At 46.0% G+C, this 9,403-nt stretch overlaps 1 pseudogene; it reads right to left on the bottom strand.

Moving 5' to 3' along the window:
• Window positions 1-5,791: 5,791 nt before the first annotated feature.
• Window positions 5,792-7,909, bottom strand: LOC142297216 (RNA-binding protein FXR1 pseudogene; annotated as a pseudogene).
• Between the last annotated feature and the right edge of the window lie 1,494 nt (window positions 7,910-9,403).

Genomic DNA, 9,403 nt, shown 5'->3' with positions numbered 1-9,403 from the left:
GCCTGTTTTCACTGAACCCAGGAAGCTGAGCTGAGCTGACAGCCGCGCTCTGCGTATGCGCATAGCATTCATTGTGAAGGAGGATGGATACGAGGGATCAATGCTGCAAAAAGGTAAAAACAGCGGGGAAACACCGGGGGACAGCAGGGAGGGGCATGGGGAGGACATAGCTGGACCCGAGGTGAAGTTTTCTGTCGCCTGTGTCATGGCACATGTGACAGAAATCAAAGGAAGAGGGTGAATGCGGGCGGCGCGTTAGTGTGCGTCCTGCCATCTTAGATTAATTGGGAGGGGGCAGAAATGCAGTGAGGCACCTTCTACAGGATGTGCCCATACTGTTTCAGCCTTTACCCATCCATTTCAGCCTTTTCCTCAGTCACCACAGCTCACTGATGGGTCCAACATGAAATTATTCTGGTTTCACTTAGACTTGTATTGGGCGTCGGATATTCGCGAATACTCGAATAGCTGCGAGATATTCGTCGGATATTTGTCGAAGCGAATAATAGGGTATTCGATCATCCCTAATGCCTATGCCTGTCTGTCAGCTTGCTGTCTCCGGTGAAGGTCGAAATGTTGTTCAGCCCTTTTTACAGAGTCAGTCTCAAGCATACAAGTTGCTTTGTTGGACTGTTTGTGCCAATTGTTGCCCCTTTTGATGTTGCCTGACCTTCATTTTTAGAAATACTGTGACTCCAAGTAGGGTATCCAAATTGTCTTTTGTTATTAGTGCCAGGGTTCTCAAAGCAAGAGGCCTATGCCTGTCACTCATACATCTCTTGATTTTTACAATGAAAATGCCAGCCCACATCCTGTGTGTAAGTCAACACAATCAGTGCTTAAATTAATATGAATTGGAGAACGCAGTCACACAGCTGCAGAGTTGTTGACCACTATCCAAGCCCAGTTTTATCAATGGCTGTCTCCACTGAGCTGGGGGCCAGGGAAGGCTATGTGTGATAACAATGCAAACCTGGTGGCGGAACTACACATGGGCGGCATCACATGTCCATTGCATGGATGTGGATGTGCCGCTACAGAAGGCACTGTCGCTGTGGGCTCACTTTTTAAAATGAAAATGCCAGCCCACATCCTTTGTGTTGCATGGACTATAATTCCCTGCTGTGCAGACACACTATGGGGAAATGGGGGGGACGAGGGCATTTGATGCCACTGTCCTGCTGTCTGCTTGAATGGTTTTTAAATATCAAGACTCCAAGATGGGTCTCTCCAAGTTGTGTATTATCTGTATTGGCAGGGTTATGGGAGCATTAGCCGTACACCTATCTCTCATCCACCTCTATATTTCTTATGTTAATAGTCTAGGAAGATAATGGCTATTCCTAAACAGTGGTGCTGCAGTGTAAAACATATTTTTGCAGTTTTGGAAGCTTTTTGACCCCCTAAAGGTCATTTCTCTGCCTTACGTTTGGCGTTCCATTGAATGCAATGGGGTTCGGAAAGGTTTGATAAGGTTTGGAGTTTGGTTTGACGAACCTAATGTTTGTTTCGTTGGGCTTGGCGAACCGAGCCTTGAAAGGTTCGCTCCTCTCTATTGACAAGTACCTATCCCTATTTCTATCATTAAATGCTGATTTGTGGCAAACAGCTTTCCCACTATATCACTCTCCTATCCAGAATTGGACTGGCTACCAGAGGAACCTCCAGTAATACCAGTCCTGGCTGCGGTTACCTGGGTTGAACGCCAGAGCTCTCACCTGAGCTCTGGAGTGCAGCCTGGACTGAACTCGGGGTTTGCAGGACTGAACCACGAGCACCGAATGGTTCCACGGCGATTGCAGTTCAGTTCATGTCACAGCTGCGTACAGGCCGGGCTGAACTCTGGAGCTCAGGTGACATCTTCGGAGTTCAGCCTGGCCTGTCTGCAGCTGCCATGAACTGAACCGCAATCGCCAGGGAATCATTCGGCGCTTGCAATGCAGTCCTGTAAACCCCGAGTTCAGTCCAGGCTGCACTCTGGAGCTCAGGTGAGAGCTCCGGAGTTCAATCCAGGTAACCATAGCCAGGACTGGTATTACTGGAGGTTCCTCCAGTAACCAGTCTGACACGGCTCCGATCTATCTCAACTACCTATCATTAAAACCCTAGCTAAGCTGTCCAGCCCTGGTGGCACCACTGGTGGCAGCACCTTGCCCAACTTTTCACATTAACAAAATGTCACTGTCCCTGCATGTCTGCACTTGATATGCAGACAGACATGTGACTTAGGCAGCAAATGACACAAGCCCTTGTGTCTGAACCTTGAGGATGTTTGCTGCACCATGATTAGCCGCAGAAACATCTGTAAATAAAGTAAATAAAAAAAAAAATGGTGCAGCGCGCGTCTGGCTACTCTACAGACTCCACCCCCTCCACTTATTAAACACATTCCCCAATTTTTCATACAGCACCACAATCCTATGCAACAGCATAAAATGTTAGCAGAAAAGCATTTTTTTTAAAATGCGATCAGTAATCAAACAAAACCAAATATTGCCGACTTTTGGGTAAAGTGCTCAAACAGCCTAAGGCTCGTACTAAATTTGAAATTGGTGAACCTTTATTGAACAGGTTTGCTCATCTTTAGCTAGGATACCAGAATCAAACACAATGTGGGCCAACACAATAGTAGCTCCACCATACCAACAATAGTTTTCTCACAAGGACACAGTCCATGAGGGGCAAACTTCAGGATTGAATGCGACAAAGTCCATATGGGGTTGGCGTCAAAGTCCATAGCTGGTTGGGCAAAATCTGTATAATCCTGTCATGGCTCAAGGAACCTCAATCCAGCAGAGAAGGTGGGAAACACACTACAGCCATCTGTCACCAACAACAAGGAATACCAGATCCTAGGCACTCAGTGATCAAGAACTTGTCCCAGCAAAGGGAGCTACAGATACGACGAGAGCCTCCAGACATCCGAGTCTATCCTTTCCCACAGCAGTTCTATTTCTGTTTCAACCGAGGTAGCAGCACTTATGGTGAGGTTGGTGGAAAACTCACCAGAAACTGGAGATTTAAGGCCTTAAAACACTCAGCTCTTCTAGGCTGTGAGCTGTGGACCACAGCTTAAGACTGAGACGTAGGCTCAAGGTACTGAGTGACCTTCTCCATCAAGATACCCGGTCTTACCTCTGACATCAGAGCCATCAGTTGTCACCATCTGCTTCATCCTGCTCCTCCTGTTACTGGAATGCCATACCATGGTTGTTCACCATCTGTTATGGAGCTACACTCTGCCATACCGATCTCCAACTTTCTGCCACAAAATGGCATCATCCCATGTACCCATCAGTGGCTGGTTGTACAGCTCCGCCTCCAACAGGGTGGGATGTTTTCTGACTGGCCATCCTACCTCCTTTTCATGCTTTCAATCTGCAACAGACCGACCTTCTCCTTCCAATTTGTCTGACAGGGAAGGACATTTATCAACATTGGTGGCATTTCCAGGCATGGCACTCTATCCTGTGGGCATGGGTTGAAAAACCTTCACACCTTTACACTTCTTCAATGTCCATGATGGGTGGAGATCTCTTTTGGATCTTCACTACCATCCACCATCTTAGAGTTTATGCTTAGCACCATCTTCTACCATGCAGCAGTCGCTGTCATCAAAGTAATGTAGGCCTTCCCTACAACACTTGGATCTTCCGTTTACAAGGCAAGATCCTGCTGTCTATGCCAAGAGTAGAGTGACGCAGATAAGTAGTCATTAGTGAGGGATTGACTTCAGATGCATCGGCATGCTACATAGGCTGCTTGCTGTCATTAGCAATGGCTACCCAGGACCAAAAGAGGACTTGCTTCCACAAAGAGACCAGATGACTAGTGCGGTTCAAACCACAACTGTTTAGCTAACAGTGCATCTTCACAAACGTTATACACAAGATAGCAGTCACACATCTTCCAACACATTTCAGTTGTATAAAACATAATCAGACAAATTTTCAATTCCAGCTATGTTTTTCTGATCTTGCTGGTCCTATGAGTTCCAGCACAACCCTACCTAATGTTATAGTCCATTTTTTCATAGTTACCTTTCCTTCCAGTGGCTTTGAGTCCAGTCTCCTCATAGAGGAGGGGGTTGGAGGTTCTGTCATTATGGCCCTAGTAGAGTCTTGGGCTCCCAAATGCATCCATATCCACTTCTCTTTTCCTCATAGAAGAGGGGGTCAGGGGGTAGCCCATATTTCCAGAGAAGAGCCTTAAGCTCTGGGACATTTGAAGAGGCTCTGCCCGAAAAAGCCAACTTTGTTCACATTTCAGTTTATTCTGACCCATTATCTTTTAGGCTTTGGTCCTAGTCGCTGAAGTCCCATTCTCTGAGCACTTCTATCGGAGGCCACTCCATATGCAAGCAGGTCTCTAGCCTCAGATTTCTCTAGTGTTCAGTGTCTCGGTCAACACTTCAGGATGAGGATCATATCATCTCAATTCCAGTCTCCTTTCTCCACCACAAGTCACCGGTTGCATGCGACCTCAATGACCTACAGACTATCCATCTGTATCTAACACACACTAGGTTTTCAGTATCTCTTCTAGAGGGAAACACCTTTTACCCTATCAGTTAACCCCTTATGGGCTAGTTCCAACAATTAGTTTTCTATTACCCCGCTTACTGTCTTTTGCTGGGCAGAACTCAACCACCTACCAGGACAATGCACAACATTAAACATGAAAACACTATAACAGGTTACATTACCACACATTAAATGAGAACACAATACAATACATCACATTACCATCATAATGGCACAGGATATATTACACTTTACATCACAGGTCACATGACATAATTTGCAAAGGCGTAGAACACAATTCACAAACTAGAATAACGCGATTGATATAGTCAAGGGAAGGAACACGACAGCACCCAGTCAACTTCCTTACATCTGAATAATACCTCTTTAATAGTACAGATTGTGAAATATCTTTCTTCACTAAAAATTTACAGTCAAATGTAGCAAAATTGTTCCTTGAACTGATTGCTAAACAAAAACCTTGATAAAGGGGTGTCAAAGTCTATTGATATCATAAATATGATATTTGCAGACACTGGCATGAGGGCTTGGACATGCTACATGCTGTAATGTTGCACCCTACAACGTGGAGGGGTACTCACTCAGCATGTGGGTTCAGGTAGACAAGGGAGGCACTTTGCTTAAAACCTCTGGCTGCTTTGTTTGGACTGCATAAAGTATACTGCCAGTACCGACAACAAATGGCATTTACATGCAGGAAAACAGGCACATTCCCCAAACACCAGATCTTCAGGATCAGTCCAGCACATAAGTCCCAGCAGAAACTTCTCAGAAGAGGTTTCCTCACCTCCACCCACAGACAAACCCAGAACTACTTCTTCCAGCACAGGATTATATAAAATGTAAAGCAAACGGGTTTTATGCCGCATTATAAACCATAGATGCTGGTATATTGAAATTTCTTTTTTTATTTCACAGTTCTACGCATTTCAGAGACATGCCCGTCTCCTTCTTCAGGAACAAGAAATCATACTGACACAGCAGGACTGGTTCTATATAAAAATGTCCATATTGCCACGTTTAGCACCATGACCTCATCAACCCATATGGTTTAGAGTGATGACTCATAGCCACGTGGAAAGAGACATGGAGAAAAATTATTTATTTATTTACTGTTCTTTTTCCAATGTTTGATTCCTTTCTGTATTCAGTGTTATTTAGTGTTGTGAAGTATGTTGGGAGACACTCCCCACTTCCTTTTTTTCTCCATGACGTTGTCTCTTTCCCCGTGACTATGAGTCATCACTCTAAACCATATGGGTTGATGAGGTCATGGTGGTAAACGTGGCAATATGAACACCTTTATATAGAACCAGTCCTGCTGTGTCAGTATAATTTCTTTTTCCTGAAGGAGACGGGCATGTCTCTGAAACATGTAGAACTGTGAAATAAAAAAAGAAAAAAAGAAATTTCAATATACCAGCATCTGTGGTTTTTAGTGCAGCATAAAACCTGTTTTCTTTACATTTTATATTTTACTACGTTTTCCACTGGGCCGCTGCTGAACCACGCGGACACTCACATACCCGCATAAGGGGTTGTGACTGGCACAACCTAATCAGGTGAGTGTACTACCTTCTATTTCTCTAACCCTCATACGGGGTAAGACCCTATTGCGCCTTTCTTTCCCATCTGCAGCAGCACAGGATTATACAGAGCAGAGCCACGAGTGTGTCCAGAGGCCTGGCTTTTACCTTGGGACCACACCCCAAGGTGGTGATATGGTGAACAGCCATCCCACCCATCTCTTTAGCTGTTCACAACAAACGCGGCCCAGGTAATACACATTAACCCTTTCAGCACCTAATATGCTGGAGTATTCCACCCAGGTTCACATCACTGATTTCAATAACCTCAGCAACACATATGTCCCCTCTTGCAACGTACCAGTGATCATATCACATATTCCCCCCCTCTGCCCAAAGCCAAGGGGATTTGGCACCTTGATATAGTGGACAAGAGCACCCACTCTGTCCGCCCTGGACTTCTGCCTTTTACATACCGTCCGACACAGTCACCAGACCCTTCCCAGTGAACCCTCTTCTTCGATACGCCCCCCGGTCAGACCTTTCTCTCAATGACGGCCCCCAACAGTCAGTATGGTAGGGAGCCTCTTCTTTAGTCGGTACTAACGTCCCGTCTAACTCTGAGCTATCCGGTTCACTAGAGGGGTTACTATCGAGGGGCCCCAGCACTGAGCTGACAGAAGAGTCGCCATATCTAGACCCTCCGCCTTGACTTTTTACAGATCTATTTTGGGCTCTTCTTCTAGGGCATCTTCGCCTGTCTCTCCGATTTTGCACTCTCTGGTCAGCATCTTTGGCTAAAGACACGTCACTCCTTTCATTCTGTCCGTTGGATGATGTCTCAAAGGACCGAGAACTTTCAGAGTCTGTGCTATAGCCTGATGAATACCTGGGTCCTCTATGACCTTGGCTCATTTTACTATAGGACTTGCTTTTGCCTTCTAAGGCAAGACATTCATAAAGTGGGCCACACTTCTTTTCTGAGCCATTGCCCAAATATGGTCGCAATCTCACACCAACGTGGCGAAGTTGGTTTGAAATTCTCTGTCCTTCTAGCTTTAATTGTTTTAATTCTTCCAAGTATCCCAGGTGGTATTCTAGGAGGGCTCGTATATCTTTAACACACTCCTTTGTTCCCACAATGACACATGGAACCATACCGATTTCACAGGGCATCTTGGCTTCATTATGAATATCAATTCTTAATCTCGTTGCACCGGTCTTATCAACCATCTCCTGCATGGCTCTTCCATGTAGTCCCAGAAGCCTCATGACCAGCTCTCTGGGCACTTGTATGATCTCTTCCACAAACTCCAACAACCTTCGAGCTGTCTTGGCCGCTTCTGCAGTTTTCCCATAGATAAGAAAAGTTCTACTGTTTTTTTCTAATTGCACAGCTATAACACCTGGAACCTTCCTGGCTTGCTTAATATTATTTCCTAGCGCTCTTATTGCCAGCCCAATTAATGTTTTCTTCACAACCACCACTTCTTGAAATACTGCAGTCAGCTGCTTCATCTGTGCCAAGCGTCTGGTGTCTTCATCCTTCTTTGCAGTGATGAGCCACTTCGTTCGAAGACACCGTAGTTGCATGTCACTCAGGATGGCCACTCGCTTCTTTGTGACATCACTAACAGAGCACACCACCAACCGATTAGTCTCTGCAGCAAAGTACACTTTACAGGCTCCTACTGCCTTCTGAAATCTCTCATGTACCGTCTCACGGGCACAGGCTTCTCTTAAGTCTTCTGGCACATCTATCAGGCACTTGAAGATTGGTCTGCTTCCTTTACTTTCAAGGACACTAGACTGTTCCTGAGGTCTCTTGCCTCCCTCCATATTCTTCACCAAAGGCTTCACCTTTTGAGTACACACTCCTCGGGTTCAGCCCCAGCCTCAGAGCCTTTGGGTTTCATGCTCTTATCTGAGTCAATCTTCTTGTCTGCGATCTTCGTCTTACCCACTGAGTCAGTCAAGCTCTCAGCTCCTGATGAGATCTTGGGTCCAGACTTCACCTCTTCTGCAGAGGTTCTTTCCACTTTTTCAGCACCAGCTGTGTTTTGGGACTTCACTACATTACCTCCAACTTCCTCTTGGATCTCTGCAGTGTCACCCTGAGCCTTCTCTTGGGAATTTGCAGCATCACCTTCTGCCAGGGTGTCACACCCTTCAGCATGGTACTCTGTTCCTTTTAGAGATGTGGGGCTGTATTCGCTGTTATCCACCCCAGCACTAAGTAGTTCACCAGTCTACTCACCATGACTGTTGTGGATTATTCGTCCACCAACACTCTCCAGGATTTCTTTTCTATACCACTCTCACTTGACAGACCATCAGCTTCGCGCCTGGAAATCATAGGGGACACCACCATTACTTCCTTGTTTGGCTCCTTTTCTGCAATTTCAGCCTGCTGATTTCTGTCGTTACAATGTGTCAGTTCAGTCTCTGATTCCTCTTTCTTTTGCAGGATATCACTGTCTGACTCTACCGTAGCAGTTGCTACTGGCAACCTGTTTTCATTAACCAGGTATTTCACCTTCTCTACACCCTCAGACGGCATACACAGTGCCACCTCTTGGCGCTTATTACGTCTTCGGCGTCGGGAGAAGGTTTTACCCTTCTCACCCATCTGTACTTCACTGTACTCGTTTGTCACCTATCTTGAGTCAGTGTCTTTACTGGAGTCATCGTCCCCCTTGTGTCCTGGACTAACATGTCCCCACTTAACCAGGTGTCGGTCCCCCTGTCTGGAGCTCTCCCGTTTTTAAGGTCACACTACCATTTGTTACTTTGAAGGTCATGTCTCTAAGTTGGGCATGTCCCCCATTTTCTTTGGTCACCCCTAATTTCGGACTGTTGCCTCTAGGAGGCACTCTCTCCTCCTTTTTACACTGAAACATAAAACAAGGAAGCCCTTTAGCCTCCAGCTGTGGTGGGGCTTCCTTAGTACCACTCCGATTTTTGCATGAGGACATGGGCACTTTCCCCAGCTCCCACAAGTACTCAAAAAATTCACAGTCCCGGCCTATTATAATGGGATGCTGTAAGTCAGGCACTACACCAACATTTACGGATCCAAACACCCCACCCGTCTCAATGATCACTCGGGACCGTAGATACTCTCCAATGTTCCCATGTCTGCAGCTGGCTTCCATCTTTCAACGAATCAGGTAGATATTGAGCGAGGCCCTCACTAAGGACATAGGGACACCAAGCTCACTGAGTCAACCAGCCCAGTTATACATTTGCCATCAACTTCCACAGAACACAGACGTGACTTCTCATTAATCGGGCAGTCTGTAACGCAGACCGGACACGCATAGCATGAGCAGC

Source organism: Anomaloglossus baeobatrachus, chromosome 3 (assembly GCF_048569485.1).
Source record: "Anomaloglossus baeobatrachus isolate aAnoBae1 chromosome 3, aAnoBae1.hap1, whole genome shotgun sequence".
Lineage (NCBI taxonomy): Eukaryota > Metazoa > Chordata > Amphibia > Anura > Aromobatidae > Anomaloglossus > Anomaloglossus baeobatrachus.
Note: the sequence above shows the minus strand (reverse complement) of the source record. Positions and strands in the feature narration are given on the sequence as shown.